Source organism: Eumetopias jubatus, unplaced genomic scaffold (genome assembly GCF_037043125.1).
Source record: "Eumetopias jubatus isolate StellerSeaLion01/CBP00866 unplaced genomic scaffold, mEumJub1_p1.0 scaffold_3, whole genome shotgun sequence".
Taxonomy (NCBI): Eukaryota; Metazoa; Chordata; class Mammalia; order Carnivora; family Otariidae; genus Eumetopias; species Eumetopias jubatus.
The window spans coordinates 101,259,827-101,270,360 of record NW_028274809.1 but is presented as its reverse complement, the minus strand read 5'-3'; the positions used below and the strand labels follow the sequence as shown (position 1 = coordinate 101,270,360).

Sequence of the window (10,534 nt, the reverse complement as noted above, 5' to 3'; positions counted from 1 at the left end):
TTCTTAAGCAGGCTCCACACGCAGCGCAGAGCCTGACGTAGGTCTTGATCTCACGACCCTGAGATCATGACCTGAGCCAAAATCAAGAGTCTGATACTTAACTGACTGAGTCAACGAGGTGCCCCATTTCAACCATTTTATGATTTGTTTTCTGTTTATTCCCGCTTTTATCCCCCCTGCTTTCTGGCTTTTGCCTTCTTTTTATTATTTAAATATAGTCTTTTTGTATTCCATTTTAGTTTATTGGTTTTTTACCTATATCTATTTGTATGTTTCACTGATAGTGCTACAGAATCTAATATATACAACTGTATTATTTCCTGGGGCTGCTGTAACAAGGTACCATAAACGGGGCGGCTTTAACAACAGAGATTTATTCTGGAGGCCAGAACTCCAAGATCAAGGTGTTGGCAGGGCCACGCTCCCTCTGAAAGCAGTAGGGAAGGATCTATTTCAGACCTCTCTCCAAGCTTCTGGTAGTTCCTTGGCTTATGGCTGCATAACTCCAATCTTTACATGGTGTTCTCCCTGTGTCTCTATCTTTGTGCCCAAATTTCCCCTTTTTATAAGGACACAGTCATATTGGATTAGGGCCCATCCTAATGGCCTCATTTTAATGTGATTACTTCTGTAAATACCCTATCTCTGAAAAAGGTCACATTCTGAGGTCTTCAGTGTATGAATTTGAGGGGAGACACTGTTCAACCCATAACAATAATTAACTTTTACAGTCTATTTAGAGTTAATAATTTACCACTTTATTTTATTTTATTTTAAGATTTTATTTACTTATTTGCCAAAGAGAGAGCATGGGAGAGAGAAAGAGTGAGAGCACAAGGAGCAGACCTGCAGGCAGAGAGAGAAGCAGGCTCTTTGCTCAGCAAGGAGCCAGACATGAGACTTGACCCCAGGACCCTGGGATCATGACCTGAGCTGAAGGCAGACGCCTAACCGACTGAGCCATCCAGGTGTCCCTATTTTATTTTATTTTTTAAAGATTATTTATTTATTTATTTGCCAGAGAGAGAGAGAGTGCAAGCACAAGCAGGGTGAGCAGCAGGCAGAGGGAGAAGCAGGCTCCCTGCGGGACTCGATCCCAGGACCCTGAGATCATGACCTGAGCCAAAGGCAGATGTTTCCCCCCACCCCCCCTCAGGTGTCAGCAAATGGTACTACTGACCAACAACTTTTGGTTTATTCTCGTGTAACAAGAAGTCCAGAGGTTCGCAGCCTGTGGCTGGTGCAGCAGCTCCTCGAGAGGCATGCTGTCAGGATCCAAGTGCCTTGAATCTTTCCACTGTACCACCCAGAGAAAGGATCTGCCTTCCTTAGGCCAAAAAATGGCTCCAATACTCCTAGGTTTCATGTATGTGCTCCTGGATGTAGCAGGATGTAGCAAGAAGGACAAAGGTTTGTGCTTGCCAGATCTGCTTCTTGTATCAAATGCCTGGGAGCTTTATTAAGCAGACTTCTACTTGTATCTCTCTTTTTTATAGTGTTATTAACTACAGTCTCCATGTTATGCATTAGATCCTCTCTTCTATCAAGATCCCTTTTATTAGAAGCTCACTTGTACAAGATCCACTTTTATCTCTAAAATTGCCAGAGCTGTTATATGGCTACCTTTAGCAGGAGCTGGGGAAGTATTCTTAAATAGGCACATTATCATCTTCCTCCAAAGTGGGCTTCTGCTAATGAAGAAGATCTGTTGAATGACAAAATTCTCTGTAGCAATTATGTTAAATTTTTTAATTTTACTGATCTGGAAAAATGCTCAGAATATAATGTCATGTGAAAAGCAGGACAGAAAACATATGCAATATAATCTCAATGTTGTTTAAAAAATACATACCCCACACGTGGGAGTTCCAAAATGTTAATAGTAGTTAATATCTACAGAGTTAGCCTCATGTGAAAGGGGTATTGGTAGACAAAATTTTTATCATATTAAATTTTTTCTGAATTTTCTATAATGAACTTGTATTATCTTTAAATAGAAAAAAAAAGTGTCACTGTAAAAAACATCCCATATACTCGTAAAGACGACTAGGTCCAAAATATTTACACTTACTCAGTTTCATCTTCATTGTCAAAAGAAAGGAGGCAACTGTTTTTGATTTGCTTTTGTGAGTTCTTTTTAACTGAGTCCTGCTTATTTATTTCATCTTCATTTGCCTTCCTCTTTTTTGAGCTTGCTGTTAAACCTGAATATTTTTCATCCGAGGAACGTTTGACTGGTTTTCGATACATGATTCTTCCATCAACTATAGCCGGTTCTTCATCTGCTTTGGCAGCCTTTATTTCTGCTTTAATTTTCATGACTTCTTCAACTGACAGGTCTCCCTTTTTTAAAACCACCACTTGGGGCTGTTCATCTTCTTTGTCACTGTGATCACCATCTTCATCTGGGAGCTGAGGCTGGATTCTCTTGGTTTCCACGGTAGGCCTTTCCCTGTAGCCGACCTGTTCCTTGAAGCGAGCCAGGAACGCCGGTTCGGCCGGCCGCACGTACGAAACCTGGTTCCGCTTGCTCGTAGCTGCTCCGGGGAAAAACAAGTTACCGGGGCCGCCTGGAGATGGTACATCGGCCACGGCCCGAAGGCAGATGTTTAACTAACTGAGTCACCCAGGTGTCCCTACCACTTCATTTTTTAAAAAGATTTTTTATTTTTAAGTAATGTCTACACCCAACATGGGGCTCGAACTCACAACCCCAAGATCAAGAGTTGTACGCTCTACTGACTGAGCCATCCGGGTGCCCCAATACTTTACGACTTCAAATCATATGTGGAAGTAACTATATAGGTCCCCTTACCCTCCCCCACTGGACTTCATCTTACAGTTGTCATATGTATTACATGTAATACATGTCTTACATGAAAACTACTCCAGATACCATTATAATTTGTGCTTTGAATAGTCATAAGTAGCTTAAGAAAAGTAGTTTACATTTACATAGATATTTGCATTTTTATTGTTCTTCCTTCATTCCTGACATTTCCAGTTTTCCTTTGGTAGCATTTACCTCAGCCTGTAGAACTTCCTTTATCATTTCTTTCAAAGCAGGTCTGCTAGTGATGAATTCTCTGAGACTTTTTATTTTCTGCACCCTGGAATTGTTCCTCATAGTTTGTCAGGGAAGCAAGACCTAGATCTCCTGGTCCAGATGTGCAGAGAAGGAAAGGAAGTTAGTTCAGGCACATAGCAGTTTTGTGATTCAGTTGGTTAGAGAGTCTCAAATTTCCTTCTTGTCTCAAACTCACCTCCTAAAGTGTGGACACCCCAGAGCATCTGAATCCAAGTCCTTCTGCATAATTTGGGTGTTGAGAATCCAGGCAAGGAGAGTGAATGGTGGTGGGAAGGGGTTGTGAGAAGGAAGATTGGGAAGGGGGAGTTACATGTAGGAACAGGTTACAATCTCTTGGCCAGTCCCTGCTAGGACCATCTCAGGCTATGTGGATATTCTGGTCTTGAAGCTCAGAGAGCAGGTTAAGGTGAAATCAGATGGATTCTGGAGTCCAGAACCTGCCAGAGAGTCCTAGTGGCTTAGTCCATGCCTGGCTGCTGTCTTGAAAAAACAAAGGCAGCCGAAAGGCAGCTTGTGAGGTTAGAACTCACAAGAGCCTAGTTACCTATGCTGAAGCCGGGAGCTGTGCTCAAATACAGCCAATCAGGGCTTCTGGCCATCATTATATAGCTGGTATTACCTCCCAGAATCGATACCTTACCAGACAACAACAAAGAACTTGACCTTTAGTTACCTTTGATGTTTTATTATGGGCATGGTTTCCATTTAGCTTCCTGAAATGTTGAAAATAATTTGTGGATACTCCCTCACTGCCATCTTGGAGCTATAGCATTGGGACCTACTACGGTAAGGGATGAATCAAGAATGACTCCGAGATTCATAGTCTTGGAGAAGGGTGGTTCTCCTGAGAGACTGGCACAAGCAGGGCTGGGGAAGCACTGAGATTAGCTTTAGACGTGGCAAGATTGAGATGAAGAGGGAACCTTCAGAATGAAGCATGTAGGAGGCAACTGGGTAAGATTTTTATTTTCCAAATTTTAAGCAGCTAGATTTGCAAGATAAGGTCAGGCCTGGAAATAGAGGTTGGGGAACCATTGCTTACAGGTGGCGACCTTAAAAATGCGTGAACTCCCAAGGAAGTATGGGAAGGCTTCTAGGAATTTGTGATGCTGGCAAAGGGATGCCAATGTCTGAAAAGAAAGAGTTGTTAGCGTTCTCAGTCTAGGACCCCAGCCAAATTCACCTGATTGTAACAATCTGGGTGCCAAGAAGATAAATATTAAAATAATTGGCGGGTATTATGGGTTGAATTGTGTCCCCCAAAAAGATATGTTGAAGCTCTAAACCCTGGTATCTGTTCGTGTGACCTTATTTGGAAATAGGGTCTTTGCAGATGTAATCAAGTTAAGATGAGGTCATTAGGATGGGTCCTAATCCGGTATGTCCTTATAGGAAGAGAGAAATTTGGACACAGATGCACAGGGAGAATGCCATGTGACAACAGAGGCAGAGATGGGAGAGATGTTGCCATATTGAAAGCTACAACCAGAAACTAGGTAGAGGCAAGGCAGGATTCTCCCCTACCGGGCTCAGAAGGAACATCTTTGCCCACACTTTGATTTTGGAATTCGAGCCTTCAGAATTGTGAGACAATAAATTTCTGATGGTTTAAGCCATCTGGATTGTGGTACTTTGTTATGACAACCCTAGAGAATAATCCAGGTTGGGAGAGTTCCTTTTTCTAAGAAGTGTTCTGGTCTCCTGTGCAGAGTGACATAACAATAGCCAACAATTATTAATCACTTATGATGTACCAGGCACTGTTCTGAGCACTTCACATGATTAACTCAACCCTGTAATGAGATTATTCTTACTATCCTCACTTTATAAATGTTAAATTTGCTGGTAAGTTGTTTGCCTACTGTCCCCCAGCTAGTACCCGGCAGAGCTGGAACTTGAGCCCAGTTCCCCGTGGTTCCAAAATCCTTGCTATTTTTAGACCACCCTGATTTTCTTTCAGTCTCAGGCTGCTTTTAATCCCTGGACATTCTGCTTGACCCCATACCAGCTCAGCCCTGCTCTGTGGACACCCCTGGGCAGACAAGACAGTACAAGACAGAGGGGAAATGGGGCAAGATAGCACTAAGGGGAAGATGAAGAAGAAGGAGAGGGCAAACAGAACCTTACACCCAGCTTCCTCAGAATCCGGGAAATAAACATCAAGGAGTGGTTGGAGGGGCGCCTGGGTGGCTCAGTTGTTAAGCGTCTGCCTTTGGCTCAGGTCATGATCCCAGGCTCCTGGGATCGAGCCCCGCATCAGGCTCCCTGCTCAGTGGGAAGCCTGCTTCTCCCTCTCCCCCTCCCCCTGCTTGTGTTCCCTCTCTCTCTCTCTGTGTCTCTCTCTGTCAAAAAAAAAAAAAAAAAAGGAGTGGTTGGACACTGAATAAGGGAAACAAAACTTCAAGGGGGCATGGTGGTGAGTGCCTGAGAATCCTGCAGCAGGGGCAGGGAAAAGGGCTAAGCAGAGAAGGAGCTCAGCAGGGGAGGCATAGGAAGAAGAAAGGTCTAAGGTGATGAAGAAAGGGACAAGGACTGTGCCCAAATCCTCATCCTCTCTGGATATTTCAAAATGTCTCCTAGTCTTCATGAGCAGCTAGTCATCTTCTCCATAAGTCCAGTAACCATTCACTGATTTACTCCACAAATATCTGCATTTGTTGTTCCTGAGACTTCAGACCGGTCCATGAAGTAAGAACAGATTTCACACTGGTCCCCCTCAGGTCTTTCCAGGGTAGAAGTCTCCAAGGGGTGAACTGTGTGCCAGTTACTTCTTTCCTCTTTAGCTGCAGGTTCCTGAGCCAATGGCCCTAGCATTGCTAATGCTCAGAGTAGATATCTGCTTCTTAGTTTAATGAAGGCACCTCCTGATGGAGAGTCCTGTTGACACTAGGGACCTAGTGACCAAGATGAAAGCACTCATTCTCCACTGCCTGGACCACTATCATTGTTAACATTGACAATGCCTTGCACCTTTGTATCCTTACCAGTTATGGAGAACTAGCTCATCTGGTGTTTATACACTATTTTCTTGCTTCACATTTATTGAATGCCTTCTAGCACCAGATCCTGTGTTAAGCATTAGGAATTCATGGGTGTGTAAGACTCAACTTTTGTCCTCATGTAGGACAGGGGGATTAGATTGGAAAAGAAGTTCTAGATTTTTCAAGCTGTGTTCTGAACAATAAACATGTGGACTCTAAAGCCTCATTACAAACTGTGATATGGGTATTAATGTCCCCATTTTCCAATAGATGAGGTCCACAAGGGTTGGCTGTCTTGTTCAAGGTCACACAGCTGGTGAGCAGCAGAGAGAGTGTGTCTGGCCACTGGATGTGCACCCACCCTGCCAAGACAATCAGTACTCCCAATGTCATTACACTCTTGCAGAATTGAACAAATGGGTTGTGCCCTTGCCTTCTCTTTCTCATTGATGGCAGAGGTAACTTGATTTTTATTTTTTCATTAACTGCGTCCCACCACCACTTTATTTTTTTAAGATTTTATTTATTTATTTGTCAGAGAGAGAGAGAGAGAGAGCACAAGCAGGGGGAGCAGTAGGCAGAGGGAGAGGGAGAAGCAGGCTCTCCGCTGAGCAAGGAGCCCGATGTGGGACTTGATCCTGGGACCCTAAGATCATGACCTGAGCTGAAGGCAGACGCTTAACCAACTGAGTCACCCAGGTGTCCCCTACCACTACTTTAAAAGTAGAAGTTCTGCCATCCTTTGTGCCCTTCTGAGCTACTGTCACCTTTTCATCCCTCACCTGCCCCTCCAGCTGTGCCCTGCAGTTGGCCTCCACCCTCCAACCTCTACATGCAAGACCTGCCTCCCCCAAGTGGTTATTAAAATCTCTAAAAAAAAAAAAAAACCAAAAAACCAAAATATTTCTATACTGAAACAAGCAGCTTATTAACATATTACTGCATCACAATCAAGTAGGGTTTATCCCAGCAATGGCCCAATATTAGACTATCCATCAAAGAAATTCACCACATAACAGATTTAAAATCAGGATAACGATATCCTTTATCACTACTACTACTGAATACTGTGCTAAATGGTGTAATAAGACAAGAAAAAGAAATACAGGAATAAAGAAATAAAAAGAAAAATACAATGTATCACAATTATAGGTGATATTATCATATACGCAGAATTCACAACAAATGAACTGACAAACTGTTAAAACAAATACAGGGTTTAGGATTGAAAGAGTGACCAGATATAAAATCAACATATAAAGGGGTACCTGGGTGGCTCAGTCGGTTAAGAGTCTGCTCTTGATCTCAGCTCAGGTCTCAATCTCACGGTTGTGAGTTCAAGCCCGGCTTCAGGCTCCATGCTGGGTGTGGAGCTTACTTAAAAAAAAAAAAACACCCAACATATAAAAACCAATAACATTTATATATATATGTACATGTATATGTACATATATATGTTCCAACTATGATCAATTAGTAATACAATAGGAAAAAAGAAAATCAAAACTATAATGCAAAAAATAATAATAAAACCAAACAGCAACAAACATACAAAAAACCTATAACATACCTTGGAATTAACCTAACCAAAAATACATAATCATCTTATGCAAAAAATTATAAATTTTTTTGAAGAAATTGAAAGAAGACTCAGATAAATGAATTAGAAAGCTTAATATTATAAAAAATAATACTTTTTCCTAAAGTAATCTGTAAACTTAATATAATCGTAATGAGATTGCCAACAAAATTTTTAATGCAACCTGGCAAATTGATTTAAAATTAAGCCAGAAAGCTAAAAGGGCAAGAACTATTAAGATAATTCTGAAAAAGAATAACAATAAGGAAAAATAACTCTCCTGTAAGAGGACATGCTTTAAAGTTATGGTAATTCCCACAGGGAAGTACTGAACAGGTTTAGGTAGATAGAGAGATGGAGAGCCTATGTCTATATGGGTACTTGTTAGATGTTGGAACTTGGTGTCATAAATCAATGAGGTAAGGAAAGACTATTTAATAGTATTGGGATAATTGGCTAGCTATCTGGAAAAATTAAATTAGATCTTTACTTCATATTGTAAACAAACAAACAAAAATTCCATGTAGATTAAAAACTTGTTTGTGAAATAATAACACTAAAAAGTGTTAGAAGATAATACGGGGGAATATTTTTGCGATTTGGGAGTAGGAAAGATTTTTAAACAAAACACATGAAGAAAAAATATACAGGAATAAACTGATAAATCTAACATCAAAAGGAACGACTTGGACATGACAAAAGAAAATGCAAAGTTAAAAAACATGTAAAGAATGAAAGAGCATGTTGGCCTTAAATATAACAGAGGTTTAATATACAGAGTATAGGAAGGGCTCCCACAAATCAAAAAGAACGATGCACGATCCAGCAGAAAAAATGGACATAGGATATGAACAAGCAATTCATAAAATAGAAGGTACAAATGGCCAGTAATCCTGTAAAAAGATGACCAGCCTCACTAGTAATCAGGGAAATCCAAAGACAAATAGTGGTCAGAGAATTCCAGTGCGACTCTCACATTGGTTAAAATCAAAGTTGGCCAATATAAAGTGTGTTGAGACAAGGTTTGAATAAATAAGTACTTTGTATCCTGTTACAGGAAATGTAAATTGTATAGGCAAATACAGAGCACAGTTTTACAACTAAAAATGCTTATACCTGCTGACCTAGCATTCCATTTCCAGTAGTCGACCGTAAGAAGCACCTGCACCCATGTACAAGGAGAAGCTCCAGGGATATTTATGCACCATTCTTTGTGACAGAAGAAAATGAAATAGTCCAAATGTTCACCAAGAAAATAGATAAAATCGATAGGACACATACACTGATAGAATGAATTTCATTGGACTTAGAAGTCAAAAGAATGTAACAGATCAGTGACTCTCAAACTTTTTGGTCTCAGGGCCTCTTTGCCATCTTAAAAATTATGGAGGACCTCAAAAACCTTTTTTAAAAAAATATGGGTTATATCTACTGATATTTACAGCATTAGAAATTACAAAACTGAGGAATTTTAAAAGTATTTATTAATTCATTAAAAAAAAACCCATTATAGTTAACACTTCAACACTGTAGGAGCTAGGGGCACTAGCCCCTGCATATTTGAAAATCCCCATATAGCTTGTGACTCCCAGAAATTAACTACAAATGGTCTGCTGTTGATGGAAAACTTTATGGCTAAAATAAACAGCCAGTTAACACATATTTTGTATGACATATATATTATATACTATATTCCTACAGTAAAGTAAGCTAGAAAAGAAAAACATTATTAAGAAAATCATAAAGTGGGGCACATGGCTGGCTCAGTAGGTTAAGCATCTGACTCTTGATTTCAGCTCGAGTCATAATCTCAGGGACGTGAGATCGAGCCCTTGATGGGGCTGGGCGCTGGGCATGGAGCCTGCTTAAGATTCTCTCTCTCTCATTCCCTCTGCCCCTCCCCCCCGCTTGTGCGTGCACACACTCACTCACTCTCTCTCACGAAAAAAAGAAGAAAAAGAAAAAGAAAATCATAAAGAAGAGAAAATACATTTATAATACCCTATGGTATTTATTGGAAAAAAGTTTGCATGTAAGTGGATCTATGCATTTCAACCCATGTTGTTCAAAGGTCAACTTTATTACATATTAACATAATATTTATATTAATACAAATAATATTTTAATGAAAAAATACCTCTATTTGCCGAAACAAAAAATTTAGTGGCGAGAACAGTATTTTGCATCTTTTTGCAAATCTCTTTAACTTCCGGCTTGCTAGAAGAGAGTTGGATTCTCACATCTGCCTCTGCATTCAGACTATTGCACTCCCACATAGAATGTAGTTTCTTGAATACTCCACCGTAGACTCATGAGAGAATAGAGTGAAAAAGACAAATAACTTCACTGTGATTATGGAAATGGCTTGACCCCAGAAACAGTCTCAGGCACTAAGTCCCCAGATCACATTTTTAAGAAACACTCAAATAGATCAATATGGATTTTAACAATATTTTTTATTTAGTGTTTGATCTTGGGTTCCACCAAAGGCCTGAGACAAGAGACTGCATTCAGATAATGTGTTTTGGGAAGTGATTTCTGGGATCAGGCATTGGAGGACCGAGAAAAATAAAATGGGGAGGCAAGGAAAGCCAGTTGGGGGGTGTGTTAGTAAGGTGATAACTGCTGTGGGCAACTGGGACTCAGTTTAACTGGGGACCCCCGAGAAACCATGTAGAATATGCTGTAGGATTGTGTGCTTGAGACCCGGAAGTGTGTAGTATATTGATTCACCGGTTCCCACCTCCCCTCGGTCAAAGATGGCCCCAAGGAGGGTGAACTCCTTGGCACTTCTGGGTTTACCAATGACCAGAATGCCTGGGGTGGGAAGGAAGACAGGAGGTGCAGCTGAGGTTGAGGCTGTCAGTGTCCACCTGGGAGCAGTTG

The 10,534-nt window shown here is 40.8% G+C and overlaps 1 pseudogene; it reads right to left on the bottom strand.

Annotated features, from left to right (window-relative positions):
* Positions 1-2,056: 2,056 nt before the first annotated feature.
* LOC148164725 (uncharacterized protein KIAA1143 homolog pseudogene) lies at positions 2,057-2,585 on the bottom strand (annotated as a pseudogene).
* Between the last annotated feature and the right edge of the window lie 7,949 nt (positions 2,586-10,534).